This window comes from Callospermophilus lateralis, chromosome 11 (genome assembly GCF_048772815.1).
Source record: "Callospermophilus lateralis isolate mCalLat2 chromosome 11, mCalLat2.hap1, whole genome shotgun sequence".
Lineage (NCBI taxonomy): Eukaryota > Metazoa > Chordata > Mammalia > Rodentia > Sciuridae > Callospermophilus > Callospermophilus lateralis.
Window position 1 is genome coordinate 75527876 of NC_135315.1, and position 22792 is coordinate 75550667.

At 34.6% G+C, this 22792-nt stretch overlaps 2 pseudogenes; one reads left to right on the forward strand and one right to left on the reverse strand.

Moving 5' to 3' along the window:
- The window catches only part of LOC143410614 (kynureninase-like), a 97877-nt pseudogene that overhangs the window by 45208 nt on the left and 29877 nt on the right, over positions 1 to 22792 (forward strand).
- On the reverse strand, positions 4490 to 4778 carry LOC143409720 (large ribosomal subunit protein eL42-like; annotated as a pseudogene).

Consider the following 22792-nt stretch of genomic DNA (forward strand, 5'->3'; position numbering starts at 1 on the left):
ACAAATAGCAATAATTATAAAAACTTAAAAGTAAATGGAAGGAGCCAGCACAGTGGCACATGCCTATAAAATCCCAGCAGCTCAGTAAACTGTGGCAGAAAGATCATGAGTTTAAAGCCAGCCTCAGCAACTTAGCAGGACTCTGTCTCAAAATAAAGTACAAATATGGCTGGGGATGTGGCTTGATGGTTAAGTGCCTCTGGGTTTAATCCTTGGTATGATCAATCAATAAAAATAAAATAAAATAAAATAAATTTTATTAATGAGTTTTCCTCCAGTATTAATGTAATTAGTCTACATTGACTTAAAAAGAAGTCAGATTTAGCACTGCACAAAACTGATAAAAACTTGGTGTATATCTCAATTGTTAGGCTACAAGTATTGAACTGATTTCATTCAGCTCAAGTTGTTTACAAGTCTAAATATAGATTCATTCATATTTTTTACTAAGTAATCATCATTAGTTATAAGGTGATATACTAATTATTTGTAAATTATTTTTCTTTATGTTTGGATCAGTATCTTTCAATATGGAGAATATTTTACTCTTAAGTTAGAAATATTAGGTACTATTCAGATGAAAGATATGCAAGTGATGCTTTTTGGGAAAATAGTATATTGACAAATGCAATATTAATTTCCAACAGATTTCTCTTGCTATATGATATTCGATGGGATTGCACTTTTGGGTGTTTTATTGGATGGGTGTGATGAGAAAACAACCAATAGGTATACAAATAGTAAAGATTAACCTAAAACTTGAAGAACAAATAAGCAAGTATACTATTGTAATGACTTGTACTTTAAAAAAAATACTTCTATTTTATTATAATTTCTTTTAAAATTGTCATTTCTTATAGAAAAAAGTTCAAATTCTGCTCATTATTAAGGTTTTGAAGAGCATTAATGCAGTGGAAATTTTTCACCTTTAGTTTTCCTTATGGTGAGACAGTTCATGCTGAAATTATAAATATGTGATAAGAGTATTATTGTCAATATTATGTAACTTATACCTAACTTGACTTAGGGAGAAGAAATATTAAGGATGGAGGATATTCTTGAAGTAATTGAGAAGGAAGGAGACTCTATTGCAGTGATCTTGTTCAGCAGGCTGCATTTTTACACTGGACAGCTCTTCGATATGCCTGCCATTACAAAAGCTGGACAAACAAAGGTATGCACATTATTTTCTCCTTCCAGCTCACCCAGCCATTGCTTCACCTGCACTTCTAGTGAAGTACCTTGGTTTCTGGCACTGTGAATTTATTATAAGGAGTTTTTTTCTTTAAAAAAGAGGAAGGCTGGTATAAATTTTTAAAAAATGCACTCTGTTCTTTTTTTGCTTTCGATGTCTCTATTTAAAAAGCCAAGTTTTGCATGTCTGTGGTCTGCTTCACTTAGGAACAGCTGCTGTCTGAAGTCTGCTTCTAGTGAGCAGCACAGGCAAGCTCCCCACAGCTGATGTCACTGGTATTCATCTGCTCAGATAGCAGGAAGCAGAGCAAACACCCAGCCCTGTAACTCCATGTGAGGACTGATAGAACTTTGCCTTGATACTTTGCCATTCTGTAATTCATCCTAAATATAAATTGGTTCTCATTTAACCCTAGATACATAAAGATGGAGAAATGTAGGATCAAACTTTATCAAGAAATTGAGTATTCACTCAAGGTACTTAGGAAGGCCATTTAATTTCTACGAATCTCAAGAATTTTTTTTTCCTTATACATTACTACATTAAACTTAAATTTTTGACCACTTCTAAATTATGTCTTTTTTGTAAATAAGTGTTTACCCAGAGTGCTTCTGGTGTTTATCTCCCTAACAAAATAAATAAATAAATAAATAAATAAATAAATAAATAAAGGGAGTAAAATTCAATGCTCATAATTTACATTTAAAATTTTAAAGTAAGAATTCTATTTGATTCACCATGTATTTAAAAAGATGACAATGGAATTTTATTCTGGACATTAATAAGTTATGGAATTCATACATATGTTAAGTCTAGTTAATATATTCAGTTATTGAAGCTAATGAGTGGAACTAATGAAAAGAAATTTAGCACTGTTATCAGCAGTCTCTAGGAATCCCCAACCAGGAGTTCCAACTCGTTTGATGGATAACTGTGAAAGTGGTGCAGTACAAAAGATATAAAGATAATGTATTCTTAGTTTAGACATTAAATGTTAAGCACCAAAATAAAGGGAGGCCAATAAAAAACATCATATTTTAAAATGTTATGCAAATAATCACAAGTCCTTGATTCTTAGTATATATACATCCACGTGTTATTAAACTTCCTAAATATGAGACAGAAAGAGAAGAAAGGCAATGGATTTTTGCATCATCACACTGTCTAATTTTCAAATCCTGGCTAGGTCATTTAATTATTATATGATAAAGTCAAGTTTCTTGACTTTTCTGAGTCTCTATTTTTAAAAATACTAATCTGAGATAGCATCTACTTCAAATTCAGTATGCAAATATAGAGTACAAAACACCTCTTTTCTATACCAACTAAATGTATATACACCTCATTGTTCTTTGCCTTCCTATCCCTAATGATTTAACTACTACTCATCAACTCAACTACTACTACTACTGCAAGAAAGCTCTAGTCTACTCTTAGAGCAGAAAACTGTCACCCACGCTCATGTACCTGCTACACCTGGATGTCCTATCCTATATGCACCTTGAGATCAGCTTGGTTCAAATAGATTTGTCTCCCACAAAATGTTCCTACTGTTTTATATTACCATTCGGCTACACCTTCAGATTCATCTCATCCCTCCTGTCATTAATCACTCACTTTTTAATTCCACTCTTAGAGTCTGTCTTTCCCTTCATCTTGCTGAATCAGGTAGGAAGCATTTCAGCTGCAGTAAACAACATCCCAACAAAATCAACCAAAAAAGCAGGAATTCCTTTTCTAACCACAGAAGACTTGAGGCTGTAGTCTGACTGGCATCTCCAGAGTTCTCTTCAGTTTTCTCACACTTTTCACATTACAGTCCTAAGGTGGAGTTGTCCCAAATCCAAACATCCCATTTCTATTTAATAAAAAGAGAAGAAAGAAGGGAGAAGTATCAGTGCAGCCGCTTCATCTGTCCCTTTCATCTGAAGTGCTAAAGCTTTCCCAGAAAAACCTAGCAAATTCCTTCTTGTGACTCACTGCCTTCTGAAGTGGCAGCTAAAAAAGAACATGGGTGAAGAAAGAGTTCACATTTATAGCCCCATAGGAGAGAAGGACTAGGAAAAAGTGGTTGGAAAAAGATTTGGGCTTGATAAGGCACAATGTTTCCCATTTGTGCAGCCGCAGGATCTCATGGTTTCTAACTGGGTCATGTGGCACTTTCTATTTGAGTGCAAACATCTGTTAGACTCAACCACAAGCTGTATTTATTTATTTATTTATTTATTTATATTATGGCGCTGGGGATTGAATCCACAGGTGTTTTGCATCTGAACTATATCCCAAGTATTTTTTTTCCCCCTTTGAGACAGGGTCTTGCTAAGTTGCTGACACTAGCCTTAAACTTGCAATCTTTCTGCCTCAGCGGCTGAGTTACTATAACTATAGGAATGTGCCACTGTTCCTGGCTCAGCTATTTAAATTATTAATGAATAATAATCACAGTCATGGCCCAATCAGTCTGGAAAAAAATTAATAAATAAAGTACTGGGTACAGTGACATGTACCTCTTGTTCTAGCCACTTGGATAGCTAAAAAAGGAGGATCACTTGATCCCAAAAATTTGTGGTCAGCAAATCTCTCTTAAAGAAAAATAAAAAAAGGCAGCAGCAGAATATAAATGAAGACATTATTAATAAGGTATTTTAGTAAAATCAAAGACACCCAGGTAACATTCATATAACCTTCACATATAAACATTAGCCTCAATGAACCATCTAATTAAGGGAAAATATAATTTTTTTTCTTGAACAATTTTGAAATTCTTCTAGGAGATAAATAAATGACTGATCAAACTTTTGACAGAAAGCTTGGCTATTATCTTTCCAGGTCTAAAAATAAGGAGTGAGCTCTCATGAACTATTTTTATAGAAGAGTATCAAAAATATTTGCATATGATATCATTTGAGCAAAGAATTGACTAGGAAAAATTATTATCAAACACAACTGTATATAAATATAATAAGAATTGGCATGGTTTATGGATTTCTATTCATAATAAATTAACCTTGCTGGGCAAGATGTCACATGCATGTAATCCCTGAGACTCCAGAGGTTGAGGTAGGAAAATCAAAATATTGAGTTCAACCCAAGCAATTTAGCAACAAACTGCTCCGTGGCACATAGCTATAATCCCAACTTCAACTACTCAGGAGGCTGAGGCAGGAGATTGTAAATTGGAGACAAGCCTCAGCAATTTAGTGGGACCCTGTCTCTCTCTCTCTCTCTCTCTCTCTCTCTCTCTCTCAGTGAAGATAACCTCAACATTTTATTAGCGTAATGAAACAATGAAGTTTAGAACTGGATCACTTGGCCATTTGTCATCTTATCTTTTCCCAGTTCCAAATGCTTGTATCTCTTAATAGCCAGCATTCTCTTAGATCTGCACTTAGGCTCAACACAGTCAAGCCTCAATACAACCTTCTTTGTAGTTTAGCTTTTTGCCACTCTGTTTCCTGTCATATGCCATTTTCCCTTGTGCATACAGATAATTCTTGACCTTCTTGTACTGTGTCACTTTATGACCTTGGCATTCACTACATTTCTTATAGAACATCCAGTGGATCTTAGGAATGTTCACCATATTTGCAGAAGTCTTATTGGCAAGGAAAATAAAAGAAAGACCCTGTCTCAAAATAACAAGAAAAAAGGGCTGAGAATGTAACTTAATGACAGAACATCTCTTGCTTCAATCCCTAGTATTCCAAGAAATGAAAAGAGAAGATGTATAATAAATTACCCATGGCCTTGAACTCATTCATGCAGGAGTCAAACATCAATAACCTGAAATATGTTAGGGAGGCTCAGTCCCCAAGAACCTAAGTTTTTGAAAATATTGCTAAGAAATTTTCAGCAGGTGTTTTATTTAAGATTTGACTAAATGAACCATGGGAGAAAGAATGATTAATTCTCCATGGAAGAGAAACATGGAATCCAGATGTTATTTTAGGATTACAGATATGGGGAAAATCAAGCCTCTTAGTTGTCAATCAGAATTTGTGATTTTGCAACCACTCTCTTCAGTGCTATCAAGGATAACTGTTTCTCTTTATCAAGCTTCATAACATCTAATTTCAGTATCTCCCAAAGAAGATATTACATATAGAATTTCTGTAAATGATGAGTATTTTATTAAAAAAATTAGTTTCTTAAGGGCCAGGATATTTTCTCTAGTATTCCAGTTTTCATACCACTTAACAAACAAAGGAAGGCTAAGTCTATGTTAAGCTGAAAAATTGAAAGTGTTTCAATATGAAATGTATACATCATTTGATGTATGATGGTTGAATTTCCTACAACTCATCTGATTTTTTTTCACTTACTTCTTTAAGAATGGAAAAGGAGGCTCTGTGTCATAGCAATCAAAAGGAAATTACAAATGATCTTAAATGGGAAAATAAAATCCACAATAAAATATGAGAGATTTCTCCAATAGAATTCCTCACACTCTAGTTCTTTCACTAAATTATTTAGGCAACAAGATTAGGCAAAAGTTAGTTGAGTTGAGGAGAACATATCTTCCCAGCAAATAATTTGTCCTAAGGAAAGTAGCATAAAAAGAAGAAACTATCTTATTGTCTTTAAGAACTGTTTTTAAGTGGACAAATTTAAGAGAGAGATCTTCAAGAATTATCTCATAGACTTTCATGCAATATTGTCAAGTTTGATGTAAATTAAATATTAAAAAAAAGATTAGGTTGAGGAATTGATTTTTGAGAATGATAAAGTAATAAGTAGAAAAAATATTTTATGGGGAGAGTATACTTTGATCTCACACTTAATGGGACTGTCTCCATACATAACTATGGATACCATCTATATAATTATCATGGGTAGATTAAGTAGGTGCTTTAAATCTACTTTATAATGAAACTGGCCCACATTAATAATTAAATGTTAAAAGTCATCATGTATCTGAAAAGTCAGCTATGCTTTCTTAGGAGGGCTGCAATAGGTTAAATACATGTCCTTGTTGAATTTCCTAGAACTCACCTATCCCAGCTGATTACCATCACTCTTCCACTTGTGCCACTCTTGTGGCATAAATATTCAAATCTTTGTGATTTTGCATATATCTAAATTGTCAATATCATATTTCCCACTGCTTTTCTTTACATAATTTGTCACATAATTTGTGTATCATCAAAGCCAGACCCTGGGAATGTCACCCATACACACAGGGAATGTCCAGATAAGAGACCTTCTGCCTCCATGTTTTGTATTTGTGTATTTGTGTGTCTTTGTTTATGAGCAACAAAACAAAAGCATGAAAAAAAATAGAGAGATGACAAAACAAAAGCATGAAATATATGTTTGTTTTTCATGCATATATTGTGGCAGTCTTGCAGTAAAGGGCAAAGTGAAGTATATTTTACAGGCCCAACTCGTATTTTACTTGAATGACTCTTGTAAAAATCTGAATGTGAAACACTTGACCTTCATTATTAAAATTTTCTTACTCCTATGTGCCAAGATGAATTTATCTTCCTGTTGGACTTCCATAGCATGATGGAAAATGTCTCGCTGACTACCTTTTGCATTGCCTTATAATTATGGCTGTGCCTATGTTAACTCTCCAATTTAGAAAGCTAAATTGTCTGTAGACGGTTCAGTGACTGATTAAGGATGAACCCTGAGAACCTCACAGACTCCTGACAGTGCTTTGTCCACAATGATTTTTCTTTAAACACGTACCTGTACCTTTTAGGCCAGCAAATGGTTAAGAGTATGTATATCAGCAAAAGTGTTGGTCAGGCTAATTTGATGGATCACAGTTTTCCAAAAACAAAATAAAATGAAACAAACAAAACAAAAATAGCAGAACTGTGTTCATTAAATATATTTTGAAATTTCTGCAGAATGGTTTATATGGCTTCTTATTCTGAAAATTGAGATACTTTTTGTAAATTTCTTCAAATTCCATTTGTATTCTTTGACTCAGTTAGGACATAATGATTTTTTTAAGTCATTAAAAATTAAGTGAACTAAATTATGCTCGGAAAATTACCTTAAGCTATTTCCCCATTTCGGACCTCTGAAATAAAACAAACTATTTTGTGTGAGGTCCTTCACAGGCTAGAAAAAGCCTGTAGAAGAGAATAATCAAATAGTCCTATAGAAATTGTTTTCTTTTCCTCTTTTTTCTACTTCTAAGTATAATTTTAAGGTCTGAAGACTGGTTTGCTTTACTTTCTTGTGTGTGTGTGTGTGTGTGTGTGTGTGTGTGTGTGTGTGTCTGACTATGGATTGTACCCACTAAACTACATTCCCCAGGCCTTTTTTTTTTCCTTTTATTTGCATTTATTTTTTGTTGAATTTATTCCCGTGCCATAAGTTTTTGTTTCTTTAGCTTCTTCTGGGATATCTTTTTCTTCTGTGCAACCTCCTCTTCTGGTTTAGGAACAATTTGTTCCTTTTCAGTGAGGATCATCTCAATGTGGCAGGGGGAACTCATGTATGGGTTAATCTGACCATGAGCTCTGTAAGTATGACGACACATCTTGGGTGCTTTGTTCACCTGGATATGTTCAATGACCAGAGAATCTACGTCTAAACCCTTAAGTTCAGCATTACTCTCTGCCTTTTTAAGCATGTGCAGCAAAAATTCAGCACTCTTTTTGGGCCTCCGGCCCTGTGTCCAGCCCCACTGTTTGGCCTGGGCACACCTCCCAACTCCACCATTGTAACGCAGGAATGGCACACATTGCTTCTTTAATGTGACATCTTTCAGGTACTTGGTGGCTTTTCCGATATGCATACCCTTGATGGCTTGGGCAGTTTCACAGGTGTTCTTAAAGTGAACACGAAGATTTGAGCCTCTTGATTTGCAAGATTTTGTGGGGTTTTCGGGGTCAAGAGAGTAGCGGACCATTTTCACAGATCACTTCAGGCCGCTTACAGGAAGAGGAAGAGCGGTGGCTTCTGGGAGAATTCATGAAAACTCCTCCCCAGGCCTTTTTTTAAAATTACTTTATTGTATGGAGACAGGAGCTCACTAAATTGCCTAGGCTAGCCCCAAACTTACAATCCTCCTGCCTCACCTCCAGAGTTTCTGGGATTATAAGTATGAGCCACTTCATACAGCTGGTTTTTCTTTCCAGGTCTCCCAAAACCTCTATTCTTACTCTCCACACAGCTATTATCTCTGTCTCATTTCTTCTCAATTTACACATTAAATTTCAGTAAGAAAGTGTTCCCCTTCTCTCCTTCTCTCACTTCCTATTTCTGAATTTGCCAGTCTCATCAATATCTCCCTTCCCTTTCTTTCTCTTTCCTTAATTCATTCCTCCTTTCTTCTCTCCCTCCCTCCCTCAGTCACTCCCTCTTACATGGAACCCAGGCCCTTATGCCAGCTAGGCAAGTGCTCTGCCACTGAGCCATATTCCCACCCTCAATATCTACACTTTAAAAATAGAACTAAAATGAAGATCTATTTCTGAAATCATACATTGTATAAATGGCAATAATATTAGCTATTGCTAATAGCCTACAGAGCTGCAGACACTTGACATGCGCCACACTACACTTATATTTTCCAGCAACTTTAATAGTCAACAGCCTGCACTATGTCTCAGCAGAGACAACTGAGCCTGAGTGAGGTGAAGCACTTTTGCTTGGCAACTTAACCAGCCAGTGAAACCTGGAACTGGCATCTACTGATGCTGATGCCCAAGTTCTTTGCATTGACTGGGAGAGAACTTTCCCCTGCATTGTCTCCTTTTATATATGCAAACTAATCATGTAATGGAAAAGAGTATTTATAAAAGTCAAAGAAAAAAATATGTAACACCCTCCATTTTTTCTTACTTTTTTTTTAAATTGGAGACCTCTGTCTCTATAGTTGATGTAATTGTTGCTTTTACAAAGATGGAAAATATAGGGAATGAGAAAAAAAATTCTGCCTTTAAAAAGCACAGATTCTGACTGATGAGATACATAGGAAATTTCTTCAAACACTGCTTTAAAGAAAGATCCACTAATGTGTCTTAGTTTAACACAACAGAAATTATAGTTATGCATGTTCAGATTCATTTATCCTTATGACTGGTCCAAAACCACATCCTCTGAATTGGCTCAAGGAGATATATTCCCACTGAGGTTCAAAAGCTGTTATTTCCTTTTGGTGGCATCTTTTCTCATAATTAGGGAACATAACATAACGTTGGTGTCAGATTGTTCCATACCAATTTTTCCCACAGTGTAACTGACTAGTTATGTACATCTCATTACTGGTAAACTCCTAAAAATCAAATAATCTCTTAGATTACATGTATTAATTTCAAAAATATGCAAAAGTACCCTTTTGACAAATAAATTGAGCCCAGAAAATTCTCCAGAAATTGTGATAGCTTGGCCACCTTCAACATCTGAGTCAAAGTCTACCATCCTCATTCATGAATCCAGGGCTTTCATCCAAAGTCAAGGTCCCTGACTTGCTTTTGTCCTCTCTTTTCTTTCCAACATCTTGTGCCCTGTTGATTTATTTTTCAACAAGAAACTTCCATCATATTTTCCTTTATGGTAACTATAGCAATAAGTTAATGCACTTTATAAAAATATCAAGGATGGCTTGATATAAATGAATGTAGTTTGATAAGAAATAAAATCTTAATACTATGTTACTCTAATATTTTGTTACTGTAATTTGCACAGGTTGACAAATAAGTGCCTACTTCAGGAAGAATTTCATTTTTATTTTTTAGCTTATCCTTGAATACAGCCAGAGTTTTTAAATCACCAGGTTAAAATGTTTATTCTCACTTTGTTCTGATTCCAAGTTATAGGTAATATTTTTTTAATACAACAAGTCCCTTGATTTCTGTGCAGATTTCTATTTACACTTTTTTATGACAGACTTTTTAATTCCAATTGCTCTTTTATTTATTTCTTATGTTTAAAATCAAACTTTCTGGAAACTCGCAAGTATATTCACAGCAGCTAACTCCTTAACATGAACCCATGAGTGTGTGTAAATGACCATTGTTCACTTTATAAAGTCCTGTTGTCTCCTCTGTTAGCACATGCTAAGTGATATCAATCAGCAGCTCAAGGACAAAGGATTTTCTAGTCAACTTATTGTGTATAATGTTTGTAATATTTCTCAATACACAAGATATACATTTAAAGTTACTAGACCTTAATCTATTTTTTTTAATGGCAAGGGGTATCACTGGGAGGCATCCTCAGCCTTTTTATTTTTGATTTTTGAGAGAGAGTTTTGCTAAATTGCCCATGTTGACCTGGAACTTGTGATCTTCCTGCCTCAGCCTTCTGCGTAGCTGGGATTAAAGATATGCCTAACTTTACCTGGCTATCACATCTTACTCTTAGAGTAATTCATCAAAAGTATGAAGATGAAATTTTGTCAGCTGTCCTAGTTTACCTTGTTGCTATTCCTGTTTGCTCCTGAACTTCATTACAAACAATTAAAATTATCACATTGTGGGATTCCTGGATAAAATGCTGTGTGGATTATTTTTTCTGCAATGTATGTTATGATATACTTTTTTTTTTGGTCTCATGTATTATCTATAAGAGCCTTAGGACTAATATAACCAAGTAGCATGAGAGCTCTGCCTTGCAGAAAATTACCCTTTGATTCTGGCTGCCATGCTGTTTGGTTTCTAAAGTCTTCTTGGAGCTCCACGTGAAAGATTGTATCTTGTCTCTTTCCCTTGGTATGTTTATTTCATTCTGTATTGTTTTCTATTTTAATAGGGAAGACTTCCTATTCTTACTGAGTTATTGGCATAAATAAGTAAAGGCTGAACATAAAGCACTAAAAAGTAGCAGAAAACAGTATCTTCTATTTCCAAACTAATTTTTGGAAAGAAATTGTGACCCATATAACACATTGATTTTTAGTACAGAATGAACCTAATACAAAATAATACTTAGTTGCTTCTTATAAACAGAGTCAGAAGAAAAGAAAAAAGAACAGGGATTTTTGAAAGCACTGATATATGAAGTCTGCATGAAAGGAAGTACTTTTATTCACTCAGAAATGAGATATTTAAAGAGCTGCTAGAAGCCCTCTTACCCAAATTGACTGTTTTTGTTTTTAACATAGCATCTATGTACACTTTTTAACCATAACACCTGAATGTATTTTGAAAAGTTAAATGCTCTTTCTGATAAGAAACCTTATGTCCTACTCTTCATTTCTTGCTAACATCATCCAGCAAATCCCTAATTGTGGACTTCTTAGGGAAGTCCTAATATCAGAGTTGACTAGCCAAAGGTGTATTATTGTTAATACACCGTTTGTCTACTCATTTATATAGAGTCAATCAGCATGTCAAGTGCTCACTCACACACTTCCCTATAACATCCCCACCCCACCCCCGCCCAGTGCTGGAGGTTGATCCAAGGGTTTTGCACAAGATAAGAGTTCTCTTTTGTGTATTTTTATTTTGAGACAGAGCCTCATTAAGTTGCCCAGGATGGCTTCAAACCTGCAATTCTTCTATCTCAGCCTCCTGAGTAGCTGGGTTATAGTTGTACACCACATATCTGGTTTCCCTATAATTTGGAAAAAAGTTATAAATAATATTGGAAAAAAACATTACCTTAAATTTTCCATCACACGCTTTCTTCTTAAAATAATATTTTTAAAATTTATATCAGTGTAGTCCTATCATTATTTCCTATTGCTTTTGTATAAGCAAAAGAATACCTAAAGACTTTGTTCGTTGGTATGATGTAGAAGCTGCAGTCTCAGTCATAAGAAGGTCACATAGGAGTACCATCTAGTGGAAATTAATAGCATCCAAGGGACTATGGGGAAACTGGAATTCACCCACCATAAAGTTAGTGAAACTGATGAGGGGACTATCACATCCACTGTTGTCTGAGCAGTGTCTAGCAGTGTACGTTCAGTGACTGAATTTATGAATAGCCATAGGCATGCCTTACAGGCACCTCCCAGGGACTACAGGGCTACAATAATGGGTGGTTAATTAAGTGGTTTGGACAAAGGCTATTTACCTACTTTAATATTTTGTTTTTTCAAGAATCCACAAGCATACCAGAGCATATTTACCCTTATAATTAAATCTGCCACTTATTAATGGTCTTTAGAATTCAGAGAAGTTTTTAAGGTGAAAAATAAAATTAACTGAATAATAACAGTCAAGAGTCAATTTGTTACAGAATTTGTAAAATTATCCAAACTTTAATACCTTTAAAAAACTGTCAGCTACACCATTTCGTATTTTATTTTAATAAATAGAAAAATAATGAGTCAAAATTGAGAGGAAATGTATAAGGTCTTCCCCTAGAAAGTTTAGCCCAATCCATATGTATCATAGTACTCAACTGGTTAGAAGAAACCTTGGTGCTGCAATAAGGAAGATGGCAAGAGCAAAGCACGTGTGTGATTCCTTATTTAGGGAGATTTTGAACATATTTTTAACTACTCTTTTGCCCAAGATACTTTATTTTAAAAGAAGCCACATCTGAACAAGTAATGTATATAATAAAATAGCATCAGAAAGACAGAATCTCAAAGAATATTTTATTGGGGGTGGGGGTACTCAACCACTGAGCCACATCCCCAGCCCCCTTTTTTTGTATTTTATTTAGAGATAGGGCCTCACTGAGTTGCTTAGTGATTCACCATTGCTGAGGCTGGCTTCAAACTTGCTATCCTCTTGTCTCAGCCTTCCAAGCCCCTGGGATTACAGGTGAGTGCCACCATGCAGCCTCAGATTATCTTCTTTTAAAGTTTAACATCAGTTAAAAGACTATCTGTTGACAACTGCATGTCTTTATTAATTGCCAGCTGGCTGGGCTGGCAAGATGAGCTGGGTTCAAAGGAGCTGGATGCAGAAAAGAATCCACGCAAAACACGAACATGAGTTTCTAAGGACAGGGTAGGACTGCTCAGTTACCCCAAGGGTCAGCTGGAAAGAACAATAAAGCAAACCCCCAGCCCCTAAACCCCCTATTCATTGGGTAGAAGACATTTGATAGAATATCCCACCCAAAAAAGGCAAGGGGTAGAGTTTCAAAGGGTGGAGTCTTGCTTGGTGATGTTATGTTGTCAGCAGATTGACTGACATCTTGGCAAGTCACACCCATCTCAGATGCTGTGTGGGATCACGGTAGAACTAGAGGAAAGGCATTTGCATTACACAGCCCAATGAGCGTGCAATGCCAGACCATCCCCTCATATGCTCAAATGCACATAGTTCACACACACACAGCCCATGGATGGCTCACAATGGCTCACATTTATTTGTTCATTCATTTACCTATTTTTCAATACTTTGGGTACATATTGTGCAAAAGTAGGAGGTAATGAGATTATAAAATGCTGCAAGAGAGGTAAACAAACAGAGCTCTAGGATGACAGATAGGAGAAAGATGGCAAAAGAACTGCCCCGTAGAAATTATCTTGTGAACAATATCTGAGTTAGGCAGGTGTGTGTCTTAGGTCATTATCTGTGAAAACTATAGACTGGGTAGTTTATAAGGAATAGAGCTTTATTCAACTCATGATTCTTGCAGGCTGGGAAGTCCAAGAGCAAGTCACTGGCACCTGCTGACAACCTTCTTTCTGCACCATAGCATAGTGGAGGGCATCACATGACAAGGCAGAGCAAGTGTGCCAGTTTTGGTGTCTCTTCTTCTCTTTAGAGTGCCTGTAATGCAATCATGAGGGCCTCATTCTCCTGACCTTCTCAAATTATAGTCACCACCAAAGGCTTCACCTCCAAATATCATTAATTTGAATTTGGGGATTGAGTTCCCAACACATATAGTCGTTGTAGACATTCAAAACATAGTACCTAGCAAATGAGAAAAAAGAAGCCACATTTTCAAATTAAGGGAGAGTGGTGTGGGGACTCTGAGGCAGAAGAGCTAGAAGAGACCAGGATTTAAGAGTATAAAGAGCCATACCAAGGATTTTGAGTTTTATTTAGAACATAATGCAGGCACTTTCTTGGAATCTGGGAATCCTTTCTATTCAAATGTGTGATTTAGAGAGTTGCTTAGAAAAAGACAGGTTGTGAGTTTACAGATTAGTTGAAAAATTACTGCAATTGTTTAGGGATTGACTATAAAGTGTGATAATGTGTTGACTGAAAACTTGTATGTTATTATGGGTTGCATTGATGTGAGTATAAACACCTATGGGTAATTATAAATAAAAATGAGTTGATAAATATTTTTATTTTAAAAATTGCATGAAGGAGGAAATCAAGTGCAGAGTATCTGTTTGTGGCTATGTACACAGTGTAACTACTCTTACAGGTAGAATAATGAAAATATCTACCAGGATGACTGTAGTTTGGGAGTCATTCAGTTTTATTCTTTATTTTTAAGATGCTGCCATCTAGTGACACTTTTGTAAAATCACTTTGTGGTAATCTCAAGTTTGCATCTTCCAATCTTTTCTTCCAAACAGTCCCATTTCAATAATTCATGCTTTCTGCCATCCATACAAAAAGAACTATACATGCATTAAAACATATTGTAGAAGCTGCAAGTGATTTTTTGATGTGATACCACAGCTGTGGCCACAGGACTTTTAATAATGGGATCTACTAGGTGAAGTTTTGTGGTTTCTTGGTATCTTTTTTTTAATAAATAATTAATAATGAAATAAAAGCACTGCCTTTCCTATCCTTGAGTTTTCTAAGAAAAGTTGAGTTGTAAAAAAACATATGTATGAAACGTTTAGTTAAAAAGTGCTTAATAAAATATCATTGTTCTTATTAGAAATGTTATTCAGTAGGAAAAGGATATCAAATTCAGAGAAAGCTTTAACTTTTTCCAAATGGAATTCCACTACTTCATGTCCATCTTAAAACACAAACAAACTAAGTATATAATGACTATCAAACCTCAATATTGTTCTACAACTTTGATTACCTCTAATTCTGGATGAAAATTAATTATATTTCTTCTCTATCATTCTCAAAAGTTACATAAGCACAGAGAACCTCTCTTATTAATATAACATTTATAATTCAAATTTGGTAAGAAAAAAGTACAAAATATCTGGAACCCCAGAAAAGCAACAATAATAAAACCAGTTAAGAAATTTTTTGTCCCTGTGAAATACTAGATGCCATCATACTATAATTAGTACAGTTTTTAATTAGCCAACTTTACAATATATTGAGCTTTTGTTTGGGAAACTAATGCCACAGGGTAGCAGTAAGTACCTTTTCTCTGCTATAGACAACATAGTAAATGTTTTAGGCCATGTGGATCATATGATGTCTGATGTAGTTATTCATTTCTACTGCCATAAAGGAACCATATCTGTATTAAACAGACAAGACTGGCGTTCATGGTATTCCAATATAATTTTTTATATACAAATAGTTTATTGTTTACATATCTCTGCTATAGGGAAAGCACCTGCAATAAAAAGAAAATTGGGGGTTATTCATATTTAAATGGTGTTTGAAAAACTCAAAAATTGATCCTGCAAAATTATTTGCGTCAAGAACGTTATCTCAGTCAGGCATGGTAATGCACACCTGTAATCCCAGCAACTTGGGAGACTGAGGCAGGAGTATGGTAAGTTTAAGGCCAGCCTCAACAACTTAGTGAGGCCCTACACAATTTAGGAAGACCCTATCTCAAAAATTTTAAAAAGTAAAATAAAAAAGAGGGGGGTGTAGCTCAGTGGTAAAACACTCCTGAGTTAAATCCCTGATTTGAAGAAGAAGGAAGAGGAGAAGGAGGAGGAGGAGGAGGAGGAGGAGGAGGGGGAGGAGGAGAAGGAGGAAGAGAAGGAGGAGGAGGAGGGGGGAGGAGGGGGAGGAGGAGGAGAAGGAGGAAGAGAAGGAGGAGGAGGAGGAGGAGATGATAAAGATGACCGTAGTCAATAAAAGTTTTCCTTAGATGGTGCAGGAAATCTAAAGTTTCAATGTGTATATGTGCTAATGGTAAACCAACAGTGGATGAAATCAGAGATAAAGCAGAAAGGAATGATCAGTTTTTCTTTTTAAACTCAAGTTCATGTACAAAGTGATTTTTATATGGAATGAATCATTTAGTCTTCTAGGAAAAAATCTTAATGTTTCAATATGGAGAAAGTCAAATGATTTTGATCATAAGCAATTAAATTAGAAAGTTACTACTTGAGTACAATTTGGATAGTAGTTATTCATTGTTCCATTGTCTGGGAATTTAGTAGAAAGAAATCTGCTTTCTTTTCTATAACAGCATGAATTTCCACTAATACACTCAAAATGGTTGAAACCACATGGTAAGTAAATAACCAAGAACAGTTGGAGCCTGAGAGGTGGTTAGGGGCTACAGATACACCACTTTGGGGTATTTACCTTGAAGAATTAAAGTCATCTTACTATAATGATACATACATACTTATATTTATAACAGCACAATTCACAATAGTCAAAACTATGGAACCCACCTAGGTATCTAACAGTGTATGAGTGGATAAATAACATGTAGTCTATATACACAATGGTGTATTCAGCCCTAAAGAAAAATAAAATTATGACATTTCCATGAAAATGGATGGAACGATAGACCATCATGTTTAGTGAAAAAGGTCTAAATCAGAAGGTTATGGGTTGTATATTTTGTCTCATATGAGGAAGCTAGAATGGAAAAAAAAAGAAAAGAAAGGTATGGATGGATCTCCTAAAAATCAAAAGAAGATCAATAGAAGAAAGGGACCAAGGAGTGGGAGGTAGGGAAGGAAGGGGGAAATGCTGAGGAGTGACATTGGCTAAGTTATATTGTTATATTGTGTGCATATATTGTTACATATGAATATGTAACAATAAATCCCATCAATATGTACAACTCTAATGCACCAATTTAAAAATGTGGGAAAAAAAGAAAATAAAGAATTTTTTTTTTAAAAAAGAAGTGTTAGGGTCTAGAGCCAATATGTAAGGAAAGCACATGGAGTCAAAATTATCTTTGTAATTCTCTCCCAAACAATATGAACTTTTCCTTGTATCATTGAATAGAAAGCTCCTGATTTTGAAAAATTTGAAGATTAGATAAAACAGCTTTTAGGGTCTGTATTATATATATCTTTAGTGCTGAGGGTAGATAAATGCTCGTTCCAACAGGCGAACTAAAAGGAACTCAAGAGTAACTGATTCTAACCTCCCATTTTATGATCATCTTGGAATGTCAGCTACAATTCCTAAGACCAGGTAAATTATGTCTTGCCCTTTTTGAACTGAGTGTATGTATTATTAGTTCTTGCCATAAAAATGCTATGTAACAAACTATTTGAGAACCAGCTACCTTGAAATAATAATCAGTCATCTATGGGTCACCTTGGTGTCAGCTGATCTACTCAGGACTTGGCTGGAGAGGTCCTGATAATGTCAGATAACTTCTCTTATGCATCTGTTGCCAACCAAGTGGTGTAGTAATGCAGGAGACACAGGCTGAGCTCAGGTGAAGAAATTTCTTTTCTTTATGGGCTGGCAGATTGACCAAAGCAAGTCCTTCCCTAAGAGAGCAGCAAGCCAAGTCACACAGGTGGTTTTTCCCTCCTCCTCCTCCTCCTCCTCCTCCTCCTCCTCCTCCTCCTCCTCCTCCTCCTCCTTCTTAAATATGTTTAGTTGTAGATGGACACAATACCTTTATTTATTTATTTGTTTGTTTATTTTTTAATTTATTTATTAGTGGTGCTGAGGATCGAACTCAGTGCCTCATTACATTAGGCAAATGCTCTGCCACTGTACTACAACTCCAGTCCACACACGTGGTTTTGGAGACTCCTTTTGTTGTTGTTTGTTTGTTTTATTTTGCTTTTTTACATGTGATAACATTATTCTTTTCGTCAAACAAATCAGATGACTGAGACCACCAGCAGAAAATTACACATTGTCCACAATGGAAGTAACTGAAAAGTTATAGAGCAAAGTATTTGGATACAAAAAAGAGCAAAGCATCAGAACTATTAGTGAAACTGACCACAGTGTGTGTACTTGGATAACTGACTTGTACTAAAGTGAGACTTCTGAAGCTTTTTAGAAATGAAAAACCTTTATACTTTGTTTTAATTAGCTGTTGCATCATTCTGGCCAAAAGACCCTGCAGAAACAACTTAAGAGGAGAAAAGGTTTATTTTTTCTCATAGTTTCTGAGGTTGAGTCCATAATCAGCTGACTCCATAGCTCTGTGGCCAATAGTCAGAACATCATGGCAGAAGGTCATAGTGGAGAAAATCAAATCAGGACATGGGGTCAAAAAGCAGAGAGAGAGAGAGAGAGAGAGAGAGAGAGAGAGAGAGAGAGAGAGAGAGAGAGATTGCTCTGCTTATCTGCTTACCAGGGACAAAATATAAACCTAAAAGGCATGCTCTTGTTTACCTTCTTCCTCCAGCCACACCCTGTGTTACCACCCAGTTAATCCACATCAGTGGGTTAATCCACAGAGTATATTACAACTCTCATAATCTAATAATTTCACTTCTGAACACTCTTACATTTCCTCACACATGAGCTTTAGGAGGACACCTCATATTCAATCCATCACACACTTTTAACAATCATCAAGAATCTCAAAGAGAACTTGATGTGTTTAGACCTATTTATATTTACAGTGTTTGCAATTAAAACAGAATTTTCAAGTGTCTTTATTTTAGAATAACAGCAAGCTTATTACTTACTAACATAACGAATACATTATTGCACTGGGGTTGTGGCTCAGCCATAGACCGCTTGCCTAGCACATGCGAGACCCTGGGTTTGATCCTCAGCACCACATAAAAAATGAATAAAATAAAGGTATTGTGTCCAACTACAATTAAAAAATATACAATTCAATATAAAAGATTATATTATTATAAAAATTAAGTTTTCTAGAACAAACAAGCTAAAAAAAGAGTCCTTGGTGAATTCATTAACATCTGACAAATGACAGTTGACATTTTATACCTGCTTCTTCTCCATTGAATCTTTGTTTTTCTCTTCATGGTGAATTATATAAAATAATTGGTACTCATGCAGATATATTGTTGTAAAAGGCAAAAAGTGGCTTAACAGCCCTTTTAGTAAATTGTGAATTTTCTTTGATATTGCACTAAACCTTGACAAGTGAGAACTTCTTAGGTGTTGCTTTATGGAATGTGAAGAAAAATCACTGAAATCACTAAACTTTATGTACCTTATTATATTAAAATCCAATGATGTATATTGAATATGATTATACTAAATATGTTATATATTGAATCTATACATGATTTGTAACATCAAGCATTGATCATTTGGAAAATATTGGTTCATTGAATTATATATTTTTTCTAAATATTGACATTTAATTATAAACATTTTTAAAATTATACTTTGTGACTAAATTTATCAGAAATATCTCAATACTGGGAAATAATCATGCTCAGAGAAGTGGATACCAGTTTTCCACAATTCTAGTTGGTCTAGGAAAGTAATTTTATCACTTGAGTAAAAATACTACAGGCTATTTTCCTTCAAGTGAAACTATACATTTTCAAAAGAATGTCTGTCAGATACCCAGTATGAATCACAAGTGTTTGTCTATCACTTGCTTTTTCATGCAAAACTGGTTCTCCATCCATGAAATTTTAAAGTGGCTAGTTAAGCTAACAACTCAACCAATTACACCAGTGCATTCCTTTGTGGTCACCATCCTATTTCTAAATGTGGTCACACATCAAACATTAAAAACATGAGAAACAAGTCACTCTTGTTTAATAAAAATTGATCCTTTTTGTAGCTTTAGTAAGGATAATTTTAGGTGAACGCTCTCTTTCCCCCTAGTGAGTGGTGGGACAAATGCAGTGAGTTCTGATACAGTCTGGTGCTAATGCTTTGTGTTCTGCTAAGGTGCCAGATTTTAGATTGTTGGTGCAAATGTCAACCTAGAGAAGAAGAGGGGGGAGAATAGTCTTTGTGAATCAAAGGATGAACCATGACTTATGGCATAAAAGTTTGCTAAAAATTTACTTAAAGATATTTGTATTACTGTTTTTAATCATTGCAATAAATTAAGATTTTTTCATGTTCTTTCTTAGGGTTGTTTTGTTGGCTTTGATCTGGCAAATGCAGTTGGAAACATTGAACTCCACTTACATGACTGGGGAGTCGATTTTGCCTGCTGGTGTTCCTACAAGGTAAAAACAATTTAACATATTTATAGCCTTTTATTTCACATTGATATTAATCTAAAGGAAAAACTGGCTCCATGGGCCAATTTCAAAGATTGAAGTTACTTTGCTCCATTTCTTTCATTACTGTATGGTCTGATTTGGGTTATAAGTAGAATTGTATGAAGAATAATATGATATTTAATTTTAGCACTTCCATCATTACAGAGAACTTATTTCTTTAATTCCTAAGCTGTTATGAAAAAATCAAAATGTTCTAGAGAAAGAGTCCCACAATTAGAACTTAATTCAAATTGATTAGGATTCTTAGTGTTAGTAAGCTGTGAAATTTCTACATATGTAAATATGATTCTTAGGCAATCAGCTTGGTATTTGAAGAAAATTTAATTAATAGGTGAAAATAAAACAAATTTAATATAGGCATTTAAAAATGTGATGCTTTTATTATTATTTCAATACTCTTGTGGCAAAATAATTTAAAAATGGGAGCTTTGAAATTAGACCTCAATGGAACTATCTACTAACTGAGGAAAAATTTGATCAAACTTTTAAAAAGACCAGTTTTGTTATCAACCTAACAATACAAATTTTCATTAGGTTTTCATTTAATAAGATTCCCCAGGATTCTGTTTTATTTCAAAAGTTCAAAAATTTTAAAGTAAAATGTTATATTTTTATTTAAAAACTATGATATTGTTTATTTTAATATATTTAGGTAGATTCATAAAATTTAACTTATTTTCCATCCAGTATTTAAATGCAGGAGCAGGAGGTCTTGCTGGTGCCTTTGTCCATGAAAAGCATGCCCACACAATAAAACCTACGTGAGTACCATCTTCAAATTCTTCTTTGGCGATGAACAAATAAATGCATTTTCATAGTATGAAAAATTTACAGAAATTTCTAAGATGCTATCCAATGGGAATCAGGATTGGATTGCAATTATTTTACTACTCTATTAACATTAAAATGTTTTATCAAAAATAAACGCTTTTGAAAGACTTCAATTGGTTGAACAAGAAATTTAGTCATAAAAGGGAAGCTTCAATGCTAAAATGAGCCACTGCAATCAGCTAGAGCAAATGGTTATATGAAAAAAAGACTGCTTGAATTTGGTTTTTCAAAAATTAGACTTTAGAAAATTTTGGATTCCTCACAATGATGAATAAATCAAAGAAAACCAGAGCTGTGCCTAATAGAGGCTTGAACATGGCATGTTTTATTAAAATTAAATCTACCTTTAAAGCTATAAAATGTTACAGGATGGCTTGTAGGGAATATCTTTCGTCCTAAAAGATTTTATCTTCCATGAAACCTGAAGAAGCTGAACACTGAACAACACTGATGACATAAAAAAAGTAGTACTTTTCTATTTTATATAACTCTCTTTATGTTTTAGAGAAAGTATAAATGCAAATGTAATACACCAACACATTTACACATTTTTATTTGACCGAGGAACTTATAACTGTTCCTTTTATTTTTATCTGGTATGGAGATAAAGGAATAATATTCTGAGAAGTCAGGGGGGGTAGCCTTTTTATTGTTGTTGTATTGGAATGTGTGTGATGGGGAGACTGTCTAGACTCCCAATAGATAACATAATAATGTTTTATTAGTTTTCTGAATCCTTTCAGACACTGGCTGAGTGGTATAATCTTTACAGGAATTGAAGTGGAATTAGTAATAAGTCTTGCAGCACCTCACATTTCTGAAGTTATGTGCATATATAAATCCTAGGAATTTAAAATGGTTTTCTATAATTTATTTAATAGTCTAAAATTTCTTCACAATTTTAAAATTTTTAAATTAAAGAGCACATTTCCTTTAGACAGACATTTAATAAGTCATACATCTTCATTGTTGTTACTACATTAGATTTTTCTCTCTGTCTCAAATACTCAGAGAACAATATCAAGTATATATTATAAGGTTAGTATACATATTTTAAAAGTCCTCTTCTATATTTTTAGCAAATCCCATTGATAGCATCTCACATAGCACAATTATTTTCCACATAGGTCGTACCCAAGATGTTTCCTGCTTTTGTGTGATGACTCACCACCCTAGCCATTTCTTATTCTTCTTTAATTAAATTATAGTAGACCAGGTTCATATTCTAGCTTGACTTCTTGCTGATCTGTTTAGGCCTCTTAATGGAAATATTATCAGCATTTACCTCATAGTCAAATTTTGTGAGAAAAAAATGAGATGATGCATCTAAAGCACTAATTGTAAACACTTCAGCATTTTACTATATGTGATTGATACATGTGGAGCTATATTTTAAGAATCCAAAATAAGAGAAATTTTAAAAAATGATGGGTGACATTTTTAACAATGTCATTGGGGCATTCTTTAATGTTATTTGGTAATTATATAATATTTACTCCTAGATATTGTGTTTACTCATTGTAAATTTGTATACTAACATACAGACTTCTGCCCAGTGGAGATCATTTTTTTCATGCAGTAAAGATAACCCCTAGAGTTACAGT